A 12,839-nucleotide genomic window follows, 5' to 3' on the forward strand; every position below is an offset into this window, starting at 1 on the left:
TGTGGGCTCCCACCAGGCAGCACTTACCTCAGACAGCTCCCAGGTGGTGGCACAGGGGGGCTAAGGCAGGTTTCCTGCCTTCCCTGGCCCCACACCACTCCCAGAACCAGCCAGCATGCTCCTGTGTCCCCTGGGGAAGGGTATGTAGCTCCACACGCTGCTTCTGCCTGCAAGCACCACCCCCGCAGCTCCCATTGGCCACAGTTTCAAAATGGAATTATGAGGTCGGGCTGCCCAGGTGGATGGGAAAGAGAAAATCTAGGCATTGTCCGAAAACTAAATGACTACTTTGACTCAGTTTGCAATAAGGATGATAATATAGAACATGAACATGAAGGCAGGATAGCTGATGGAAATGGGCACAGAAATGGCAATGCTCACATCTGAGAGGAGAGAAAAACTTAGTTTAATGCGTTCAAATAAATCACACAATTAACACACAAATTAATGGTGATTTAAAAAATTATTTGTGATTAATCGCAGATTTAATCACACTGTCAAACAATATAATACCAATTGAAATGTATTAAATATTTTTGGATGTTTTTCTACATTTTCAAATATGTTGATTTCAATTACAATACAGAAAATAAAGTGTACAGTGCTCACTTTATATTACAATTTAAATGTAAACTTGGGTAAACTTTACATAATACTGTAAACAGTATTGGGTCTATTAAACAATTGGGTCTACAGTATCATGTGTTACAGTTGGGTCTTTTTTTACAGTGCAAATATATGTTTAATAAAAAATAATATAAAGTGAGCACTGTAGACTTTGTATTCTGTGTTATAATTGAAATCAATATATTTGAAAATGTAAAAAGCCTCCAAAAATTAAATAGGTGGTATTCTATTATTGTTTAATGCCACGGTTAATCATGATAGAAAAAATTTAATTGAGTGATTAATTGCAATGTTTTTAATTGCTTGACAGCCCTAAAAAGAACCATTCTGAGCACAAGAATCACACTTTACTTCCAATACTGCAGGTTGGGAACATGCTGCTTTATTCAACTATACACAAAAAGAGTGGGGTAAAACACCCACTAACTCAATAGGAGGTAAGGGAGGGGATAGAGCGTGGCTCCAACCCATAATACTCTGAGTAACCTAGTTAAGTCCTTGATGACCACTTAGCTACATTGCTCACCTTTCAATCTGCAGCCCTGAGTTAGTCTTCTAAAAACCTTGGGAATGTTCTCTTTTACACAAGGTAGTGCCTCTCCATGGCAGCCATGGCCTTCTCTAGGGGCAGAGGCCCACTGCCTCCACTCTCCTGCTCCAGCAGTTTTGCAAATACCCTCCTCTTGAGCTCTCCGGCATTCCTGGCAAAACTGCATCCTCTTGGCTTCAGCTCCTCCAGACTCATCACCCAAGAGCAAAGGCTCTGGCACCCACATGTCACCCTGTAAACGGATATCATTCAATGCCATCTTACGACTCAAACATCACTTAAACCGACTTTAAAAGACAAGGGGGCAGTTTGCTCTAGGACAGTACCTGGAATCCATGTTGGCTGATCACTATTGAAACCTTTAGTATAGACCAGGTCCTTTGGGCCCAAGTCTCTGTCTCTGGATCATAGTCATGGTTTTGGGTTCTGAAAAGCATGGCAGACGTGGACCTGGGGAGTTTATGAAGCATTTCTCCATAGTTCTGGAGCCTCTGGCAGTCTTGGTGCAGCCAATCTAAAGTGATCTGTTAGTAAGTGTTTTAATTTTAAGTACTGCCACCCTGCTTGAGCCTGTTAGAAGATGTTTGGGGGTCATTTGTCTTCATGAACAGGCTAATTTATTTTTCAATAAAAATTTTGAAATGGGGATGTACTAAAAGTGAGGAATTCAAACTTCATCTACATGGTTCTTTCTGGCCCAAAACTGTTGCTCTTCAAAGAAATAGAGGATCATCATCAGAGACAGCAATTGCATCAATGGAGGAGTCAGTTACAGAATTTACCACGTCCCTAGAGATCAAAAGTAAATTGAAATGAACTCACAGAGAGGGGAAAAGTATGAATAGTCCCCATCTGTTAGGCATATGAGCTGCCAGATATCGTACATCTTGCAGGGAGGAGAGCTGTCTCTTGCAATTCCAGTACGTGGAATGTAAAGCTGCCAGGATTTGAGAACCCCCAGTGAGACGGGTGACACAGCAGGATCTGCCACTGGCACCAATTTTAAAAAGTGGAACCAGAGCTTTCAAATTTCTACAGAGCAACAGGAGCTGCACCACACTCTGGTGATTCCTTTAGTGTATGTCCGTACCTAGCTAATATACAGACCTTTATATAATCGAAAACACATAGAAGGTGTTCTGCCTTGATAATGATGTTGTCAAATGTTTCATCAGTTCCCCCAACACAAATACAGAAACAAAGGCACTTAATCTTGCTCATACATCATTCTGATGGTATCAGTTTGGGATGAGGTATTCCTTCAACTCCCCTGCTAGGGTGTTTCACATTCAGCCATTTGAGAATTGATCTACATGTCCCAAAAGTTGAGAGTAAAAGCTTGCAGCAAAAGATGACCCGAGTAAGTGCGTCCCAGTCACTAGACAAGCTTATGTATCCGAGTAGGGCAGACATAACAAATAAGAAGTAAACTTGTTGTAAAACAGAACAACTACTCAGTTCACTGCAGGCTATTTAAAAACATTCTGCTTCTTGGGGCTCTTGGAACAGATTCACTTCCTCACCTTGACAGGGAACTGAGCTGTAAATTTCAGAAAATATTTGAGCCCTCAGTGCTTGGCAAGTACCCTTGCTCTTCTGAAGGCTGATCTCTGCTCAACCACATCTTTTGCACAATCTTGAAAAATCATTCTTATGGTCTCCCCCAAACAGTTTTTTTCCCCACAAACTAGCTGTAGTATTTTTATTCTACAGTAAATCTGAGAAAATTGACAATCTATGTGTGAGATTTGGCATTTGAGGTGGGCTTAGGAGCGAGGGACCTATGTGCTCTCTCTACATCAAATTTAAAATCCTCCGGCAGACTGAGCACTTCTGCAAGGAGATGGGAAACAAATTCTTTCTCTCTCTTTCAGGTACTCCTATAATGCCCAAATCATTGCAGCAAGACCTCTGCTCAATGTCTGCCACTTTTGATTTAAGAGAAGATTAGTCTGTCAGGCTTCTCTGCACCTGGGCAGAGAGCCCTTGTACCTGAATTTCCACCGTTGATATTCACCCTTCTGTTTCATTCATGCATCCTGTCAGCGCTTCCAGAGAGGAGTCAATTGAAGTAAGTCAGCTGTGCTATGGCTTTGATATCTGATGTGTCTGCCGTGCCCACATCAGCCATCTTGCTCGAAGGGGAGAGGGAGATAGAGTCGGGTCTCCCGTTCTCCTTGTCTTTTGGCCACTTGCAAAGCTCACAGCAGTCAAATATTTATTTACTTACATTCCAGATATTTTCATGTACTTGTTCCTTTACTGGGGGTGGTCAGTCGGGGGCCCTAGATGCCAGATGGAAATGCATATTAGTGGATGGCAGGCTGTGGAGAGCAATGAATGTGCTCTTCCATACCGACTGGAGCTCCATGAATCCCTTCTAATCCATCCTATTACCCAGGTGCATCACTTCCGGTCTTACAAAAAAGCACTTACTTTGTTTTAAGTGAAGTCCTGTTGCCTACAATCTGTGAAACACCTTCTCCGGTGTTGACAGATGCTCAGCATCACTTCCAACTATGATGAGGATGTCATCGATCCTCACTACAACATGTGGGTTCAACAAATTTTTACAGCCCTCTGGAAAATTCCAGGTACTGCTAATATTTCATATGGTAATTGATGGTACTGATATAATCCCTTGAGTGTTTTATAGTGGTACTTTTTTTCTTTTCTTTTTCTTTCTTTTCTTTTTTTTTTTTTACAGTCCTCCTTCAGCCTCATCTTCTGGTAAGCCTGCAACATTTCTAACTTACTAAATTTTTCAACCCCCACCTAACACTGCCAGTAATTCCTCTGTCCTTGGAATGGAGTAATTGTCTAACCTGGAGACCTGATTCACCATGGCTTTATAATCCACACAGTTGTGGATGGTCTTCTCTGGTTTAACCCTGGGTGTGATAGGTGTGGCACATTCAGAAATGATGGTGACATGATTCCCTTTCCCCCAGCCTGTCTAACTCAGTCTGTCTTTTCTCTGAGGGCATAAGAAACTGGTTTTGCTTTAAGTAATTTTGGTTTGACCCCATCCTGGACATAAATCCTGACTCTTACTCTATCCAGAGCCTCTGACCCTTCTTTTAAAATAGCCGGGTGAACATTCAAGACTTCCTAGAATGCTGGTGTTTTGTTAGGGTCTCATTTGAAAATTTCCTCCCAGTTCAGATTCAGTTCTTGCAAGCAATCTTTGCCTAACTGATTCTGACTTTCTCCCTAGTTTATTAGGGCTGGTAACCTTTTTCTTTTGGCTCTTATATTTTACAGGGACAAGCACAGGACCTACCACCAGGACAGGTTCCTGGTTTAGGTATGCAGGATCACTCCTGCATTAACTAGAGGTCTCAGTCCTGCTTTACACTGCTGATATGTATATTCATTGATCACACTAGCTGAAGTCCCTTTGTTTATTTCCATTTGTACTCATAGAATCATAGAATCTCAGGGTTGGAAGGGACCACAGGAGGTCATCTAATCCAACCCCCTGCTCAAAGCAGGACCAATCCCCAATTTTTGGCCCAGATCCCTAAATGGCCCTCTCAAGGATTGAACTCAGAACCCTGGGTTTAGCAGGCCACTGCTCAAACCACTGAGCTCTCCCTCCCCAAGGGATACTGACTGACTGTTTACCTCTACCATTACTTCATAAGGACTGACTTTCTTTCCTTTCAGACAATACATAGTATGTACCTCCTCCCCCTTGAGGAAAAGAGTCCTCTGTTTTTGTTCTTTTCCTCTGGACATTTGGAGTCTACCCTCCTGAGTTTGAGATACTGTTTGATAGTCACCTTTGTATTTTCTGACTAAATGTGCAATCTTGAGTTACTAGGCCTTTTTAAATTTACAAACAGATTAAAAATGAGCTTCTCCACAGCAGAAACACCCTTTGGAGCCTGAGTCCCTTTCAGCTTGCTTTGCCTTTTTTATACTCATAGACTTTAAGGCCAGAAGGGACCATCCTGACCATCTAGCCTTACCTCCTGGATATCATAGGCCACAGAACCTCAGTGACATACAACCTCTGTCTGAATAACCAAAGTCCTCAAATCTTGATTTAAAGCCTTCAATTTACAGAGACTCCCCATTTAACTGAGTCCGTTTGAGTTCCCCTGCATTGTAAGTGCAAATCTTGCAAATTTTTCACTGTTTGCTTCCATTGCTGTTACCAGTTCTACTGCTTTGGGACAGATTAAATTCATCTCCACCAGCAATTGTCTTTGAATACTTATACCACAAACAAATCTGTCCCAGAGCATATCCTCTAGGATATTTCTGAAGGAACAATATTCCATTAATCATTTCAGCTCTGCAACATACACAGGTATGCTTTCATCTTGTCTTCTCATCCTACTATGAAACTTGAAACGTTCCACAGTAATGTTTGGCTTTGTGTAGTGCTCTGTTAAGATCTTTTTCAGGTCTCCTAAACTTTTATCTCCTGGTTTCTGAGGCTTTAACAAACTCTTTATGAGAGAGTAGGTTTTACTGCCACAAAATTGAGGAAATCTGCTTTCTTTTTGTCCTATCCTATAATCTCATTTGCAAGAAAATAATAGCCCGGTCTTTCAATATATTTCTGCCAATCCTCATCTTCCACACTAAACTCTTGAGTTTACCATAAGTTCCAATTTTTTGTCTGAGTGGGACTTTATGACTGGGTTATTTGTGGTGGGGGTGACCGGGGCTCAACAGCCCTGAAGGTCTCTTCTGGATCATGTTTTATGTTCCTTAAATCTCATGCTTCAGGTCTTCAGTAGGTCACCTGCGAGGGTCAGGAAGGGATTTTCCCCCAAATGTATACTGAAGGAGGGAGGGAGGGGATGGTTGTTTCCTTTCTCTGAAGCATGAGGGATGTCCACAGCTGGAGATGGGACACTGCACAGGGTGGGCCAGGGCTCTGAGGTGGGGTGGATAATTATTTCTCACATGCTTGGCTGTCTGGCTGGTTCTTGTTCACAGGCACAAGGTCTAACTGATTGCCTTTTGTGGACTGAGAAGGAATTTTCCCCCATATCAAATTGGCAGTTACACTAGCTGATTTTTGCCTCTCTTTTTGCAATATGGGGCATGGGTTGCTTGCCAGGATTATCTGGGAATATCTCATTTAATCATTTCCCTAACATTTACAGGGACCTGGGGCACTGGTGCACCATGCTCCCTCTGTTCTCTGCCTGTGGCAGACAATAGTTTTGTCTCCTGTGAACTTTAATATTTTCTAATTCCAGTTATTGGGTTTAGTGTGCAGTTTCTGAGTGGTGTTGGAGGTTTATGATCAATTCAGACTGAATGAGTTAGTGGCCCCTTAGGCTTTGACTCTGACAGCTAGAGTTGCTGATGTTTTTTTAAAAAATCAGGGTTTTTTTAAACTTAGAAAATATCATGAGAATCCCATGCACATCCATGGTGCAAACAAGGCTGCTTGGATAGCAAGGTAGTGCAGTGACCTCAGGAGACATTGGTTCAGTTCCCAGCTCAACCACTGACTTTCTGTGTGATCTTGGGGAAGACACTTAACCTACCCTGGGCCTTAATTCTCCATTGGTAAAATGGAGATAATACCACTCTACCTCATTGCATTGTTGTGACTATAAAATATATTAATTTTGAGGCGCTCAGATACTAGTGATGAGGGCCATGTCAATCAGTGTTAGATTTGTGAGTATTCTGAGTACAAAATGTCGAGAAAAATTAAAACAAGTTACCACATGAACTTATTTTTTCACCTTTGTTCCCCCTACCTCACATGCCAGTCATCATTTGTGTTTGCCATCTCCTACTGTCGCCATAACACAAGCCCCGATCCTGCAAACACTTAGACAAGAACATAACTTTAAGTAGTTCCACGCAGGTCAATGTGCAAACAAATGTTTGCAGGCTTGGGACTTATAAGCTTCTCAGGATAGGGGTTTCATCCTAATTTGTTTCATAAAGCATCATGCACTTCTGTTATATATGTAACACACAATCAGTATAACAAAACTTATTTCACAATCACAAAACTCAAAAATAGCTGAAAACCTATTCTGTTCAAACTTAAAAAAAAAAAAAAAATCATTTCCGGGCTGAAACTAAGCATGAGAAATTTCAGCCCCAAAGTCATATTTTTAGCATTTTATGAGTACCTCATATGAAGATTTTGGATGGGATATAAATCACAATTAGAGAATTGCTATTAGGAAGGTTATTGTGCAAATTCTGTTGAAGTTAAAAGAAAAAAATAATTCAAGCCAAGCCTATTTATTTAATTTTATCCTTCTCAGCCTCAAGCTTGCAATCATTTATGCATCTGAATAACCCCACTGAAGTCAACAGAATTACTCATGTGAGTAAAATAGTCACATACATCAGAGTCTACAGGATTAGACTCAATGCATTCAGATTAAATGTTAGGGCCAACAGCACAAGCTGTTGTTAGCATTATTGTAATAATTGCATCATTTCTTTTTAATCAGGACTAGAAATAGGAAATGTAATGGTGCCATTTTGCATGATCAGAGTTCCATATACCGTGTAAATTTTTAGAACATTGCAAGTATCTTGCAAATGCAAAGAAAAAGAACAGTTTACCATCAAATTAGGGAACAAATAGTAGCATATTATAAGTCTTGCTCTACAGCGCAGAACACAACTATGTTCGTCACTATATATTTAAATGTGGCAGATTTACTCTATCATAATTTAATAATTCAGAAGGCGTAAGAAGACACAGCCAATTAGCTGCAGTAATTTGCATTTTTATGCTTCTTCATTATTTTCCAAGTTCTTGTCTGCTATTATAGCACTACAAATACCATCTTTCAAAGGTGAATAGCCAATCTGTTATTTTTTTTTTGAATGGTAATCAGTCCCCTTTAATTATTGAAAGACAAAACAAATTAATAAATTCCAAATAAAATGCTTTGTTTTTTTAAGTTAGTCATGAAACACCCTTTGTCAATGTAGTTTGTTTTCATTTGGTGCAGAGAGCTGTGCCTGTTCTCAAGTGTTCATTAGGGCTGTGATTCATAGGAGTTCTTAAACTCATGCCTAACTTTAATCATGAGAGTAGTCCCACTAAATGCAAGGGGACTACTCACACGCTTTAAGTCAATCATATGTGCAAGTACCTTCTAGATTCAAGGCCTAGGTTTGGACACAAGTATGGGAAGCATTCTCCCTGATGCAAGAATAATTACAAAGAGGAGTTTTGAATTTTCCCAGCCTTATGCAGGAGGAAGAGTGGGATTTAACCCCCTTGCCAAAGATATCGCTACTAAATACTGGATCTCCCACAGGAACTGTGCCACAAGAAGCTCTTTTACAACTGTTCCAGGAACCTTCTTCACAATGGGGATTCTAAGCCACATTAGAGCCAGTGTATAAATTACTACAAACTCTGGTCCCGATCCTGCAAACAGGCACACATTTGCTTAATTTTATGCACATGAAAAATGCCATTGAAGTCAATGAGCCCACTCGTAAGCAGAAAGTTATGTGCATGAGTGTTTGCAGGATTGGGGCCTCTGCCACTAAATTGCAGTGCAAATAGATTATGCTATGCAGGCCCCAATCTTCCTCTGCAGGGTACATGTTATGCAAGCCCAAATAGGGAAAGAACAGGTTAAAGAATATTAAGATAAGTGTATTCAAGCTGGCAGGGCCTGATGAAATTCATCCTAGGGTACTTAGGGAAATAGCTGAAGCAATCTTGAAACCATGAGCAATTACCTTCAAGAACTCTCAGAGGACAGATGAGATCTCAGAGGACTGGATAAGGGCAGGTGTATTATCTATTTTAAAAAAAAATGACAACAAAGAAGACGCAGGGAATTATAGACCAGTCAGCCTAACTTCGATACCTGGAAAGTCTCTGACATCATTCCACATGACATTTTCATAAGCAAACTAGGGAAATGTGGTCTAGATGAAATTACTATAAGGTAGGGATACATCCGGTTGAAAAAGTAGTTCAAAGAGTAGTTATCTCTCTGGCTGTCACAATGGGAGATGTATCAAGTGGAGTCCCAGAGGGGTCAGTCCTACGTCCCATGCTAGTCAATATTTTCATTAATGACTTGGATAATGAAGTGGAGAGTGTACTTATAAAATCTGTGGAGGATGTCACCTGGGAGGGATTACAAGCACTGTGCAGGACAGGACTAGAATTCAAAATGACTTTAACAGATTAAAGAATGGATCTGAAATTCAAGAAAGACAAATGCAAAGTATTTTACTTAGGAGGGAAAAACTAAATCCACAAATACAAAATGGGGAATAACAAACTGTATGGTAGTACTGCTGAAAAGGAACTGGGAGCTATAGTGGATAACAGGTTGAATGAGTCAACAATGGGATGCAGTTGCAAAAAAGGCTAATATCATTCTGCAATGTATTATCAAGAGTGTTGTAGGTAAGATATGGGCGGTAATTGTCCCGCTCTACTCAGCACTGATGAGGCCTCAGCTGGAGTACTGTGTCCAATTCTGGACTCTGCAATTTAGGAAGGATGTGAACAAATTGAAGAGAGTTCAGAGGAGAGCAACAAAAATGATAAAAGGTTTAGAAAACCTATGAGGAAATGTTAAAAAAACTGGGCCTATTTCGTCTTGAGAAAGGAAGACTGAGGTGGGACATTACAAAGAGGACAAAAAGAAAAGGAGTACTTGTGGCACCTTAGAGACTAACCAATTTATTTGAGCATGAGCTTTCGTGAGCTACAGCTCACTTCATCGGATGCATACCGTGGAAATGAAGTGAGCTGTAGCTCACGAAAGCTCATGCTCAAATAAATTGGTTAGTCTCTAAGGTGCCACAAGTACTCCTTTTCTTTTTGCGAATACAGACTAACACGGCTGTTACTCTGAAACAAAGAGGACAGTGATCAACTGTTCTCCATGTCCACTGAAGGTAGGACAAGAAGTAATGGGCTTAATCTGCAGCAAGGGCGATTTAGGTTAGATAGCATGAAAAACTTTCTAAATATAAGGACATTTAAGCTCTGGAATAGGCTTCCAAAGGAGTTTGTAGACTCCCCATCATGGGAAGTTTTTTAAGAACAGGTTGGACAAACACCTGTCAGGGATGGATGGAGCTATACTGGAGATCCAGAACATGATCAGAGATGCCAGAGCTGTTGATGGGCTGCTGGAGATTGAATGTACTGTTTGGACTGTGCTGGGGAATTCGGGATTATGGTTGTGGGACTTTGGTACTAGCCCCACAAAGGGCTATTTATGCTTGGAGTGAGTGGGGGAGTCTGGAAGAAGGAAATTGAAAAAGAGGCCTCTTGCAGGGCCACCGTGAGGCCATGAGGGGTTGTCCCTGGAGGTAACCACCCTATGTTAGTCCCATAAAGTTAACAGATATTAAACCAATAGGGGTCTATAGAAATGTAAGCATTCTGTAAGAATTACTCCAAAATGGTAGTTTTCAACTTTTTTCATTTGCGGAACCCCTAAAACTATTCACATGGAGGTGCAAACCCCTTTGGAAATCTTAGACATAGTCTGTGGACCCCCGGGGGTCCACAGATCACAAGTTGAAAACCACTGCTCTAAAAAACTATAGAATTCACATCCTTCCTATGTGTTTTCAAAACCAAACAGTACAATTTTGTAACAGGGACATCATTCTCCATTATGTTCTCCAGAATGGTTCAAGAAACTATAGAAAGCTTATCATTTGCTATTCAATTCTTTTGGATATTTCCACAATGGTAAACTGTGGTGGTACACCCCATTAAGGCCTCTGACTTTTCTTGCAAATCCACCACAACCCATTCCTCACTACCACTCAGTAATCTTGTGGGGTGGGGTTCATTAAACTGAAGTATACAGAGTACATAGAACAACCTTGATTTTCTGGCAGCAAATTAGGGTTCAAGAGTGGGAATGATTTCTGTAATTGTACTGAAGCAGCTATAGAAACTGCACTTTGTCAGAAGTGAAAGACTGAAAATAAGAGCTTCTTGGGGTGCTGTTTTTTTAAACCAGTGTGGAAGTATAACATTGTATAAGGGGACATGCTGGATACATTGTATATGAGAGGGCATGCCAAAACATGTTACAAAGTATCTGAGGGAGCACACGTAGGGACAGTTAGTTATTGAATGGAGAAGCAATTAAGATAGAGCCAGCACGTCTAAGAAGCAGGCATCAGAATGGAAGGTGTGAAGGGCAATTAGTTAAGTTAACTGGAAGCTGTTAAAGGAGATTGTTAAGGGTGGCAGGATATTGAAGATACGTGACTGGTCTCAAGGATCTCGAAGGGTGGTGACTAAAATCTTTTTCTTCTTTTGTCTGTAACTTCTCTGTAACTTGTTCTCCAAAAAACTGTATAAATTTAAAGACACAAGCCCCACTCGGGGGGCTCACTTCTAAATGTATTAGCAGAGCAGCTTTGCTAATAAAACAGAGTGGTCTGATAAATTGTGAGTCTGAGTCAAACTTTGACACCAGTCTCCCTCTTTTTTTTCTTTTTTTTTAAGCGCTGTGTGGAGTCTGGGTGTGAAGACGAGGTTTTGAGTCTTTCTTGGTAAAGACGGGGACACAGCTGAATCTGGTATAATAGCCACAACCCAGCAACCCCTGAGAATAGCAAGACAAATTGTCGTAGCAGGAGAAACAGAAATGGCTTGATGTTAACAAATGCCAATAAGTAGAGACATCACCTGACGTCAAAAATACCCAGAAGACTAAAGAATGGCTATTGAAAATAGTCCATTCTGCAAGAAAAGCAGTATTTCTACTGCTATATGTTGACTGGGGTGAGATTTTGTGCTGCGCTATTAGGAGTACCAATAGCCATGCCCCTGGCTTGCCCCCTACACCAGGGTCTGCAAAGGCGTTCTCAGGACAACCTGAGGCTGCACCAGGGCAGTCCTCCCACAGCTGGATCAGAGGTTCTTAGAACCCCATTTACTCTACTCTGGACCCTTTACCCAATGTACAGGGACCAGGGTAATAATCTTTCTTCAGGAATGCTATCTCCACTATACAGACACTAGTAGTCACATCATTGTTCAGGCAGAGTTCTGTTTGGCACCTCAATCAGAGAATTCCACCTCTTTGTTATGTCTGAGAAACCATACATTACCCTCCCCACATTTACAGCACTTAGTCTTCGAGGGAAGAATTAATTTTCTGAGAATTCACAAATTTGTTAATTAGCCTATAAATCAAACTTAATTACAAACTGGGCCCTTTAAGAAATTGACCCTGTGTTGCAGTCTTTGTATAAAATGATCTCAACAATGGAATAATGTGGACTTAATTTTTCAACTTAATTAAAATTAATTCATAAATTCATAGATTTTTTTAAGCCCAAAGGAAACACTGTGATTGTCTAATCTGACCTCCTGTACAAGCAGCTCTGGGACTCACCTGAATTAATTCCTGTCCCATGCCCAATAGCTGCGGTTGAACTAGGGCATATATTTCAAAAAAAAAATAATCCAATTTTGATTTTAAAATTTCTGGTGATGAAGAATCCACAACAAACCTTTGTAAGGTGTTCCATTGGTAAATTATCCTCACTGTTAAAAATACGAGCCTTATGTTTTTTGAATTTACCCAGCTTCAACTTCCAGTCATTGTATCTTCATATTCCTTTGTCTGCTAAACTAAAGAGCCCTTTACTGTCAAATTTCTTTTCTTCATCGAGGTACCTATTCATTTCAAAGGTTCAC

The 12,839-nt window shown here is 40.7% G+C and overlaps 1 protein-coding gene, 1 long non-coding RNA gene and 1 pseudogene across 6 annotated transcripts in view; 1 reads left to right on the forward strand and 2 right to left on the reverse strand.

Annotated features, from left to right (window-relative positions):
- The window catches only part of LOC140898275 (butyrophilin-like protein 2), a 1,102,357-nt gene that overhangs the window by 728,956 nt on the left and 360,562 nt on the right, over nucleotides 1–12,839 (reverse strand). The window lies entirely within an intron of this gene.
- The window catches only part of LOC140897985 (tripartite motif-containing protein 10-like), a 205,099-nt pseudogene that overhangs the window by 152,063 nt on the left and 40,197 nt on the right, over nucleotides 1–12,839 (forward strand).
- LOC140898309 (uncharacterized) lies at nucleotides 1,157–8,949 on the reverse strand. The gene is made up of 3 exons (XR_012154958.1): nucleotides 8,882–8,949; nucleotides 3,408–3,462; nucleotides 1,157–1,409 (listed from the first exon to the last, which is right to left on the reverse strand). It is a non-coding gene; the product is annotated as an uncharacterized lncRNA (long non-coding RNA).

Source organism: Lepidochelys kempii, chromosome 14 (assembly GCF_965140265.1).
Source record: "Lepidochelys kempii isolate rLepKem1 chromosome 14, rLepKem1.hap2, whole genome shotgun sequence".
NCBI classification, from domain to species: domain Eukaryota; kingdom Metazoa; phylum Chordata; order Testudines; family Cheloniidae; genus Lepidochelys; species Lepidochelys kempii.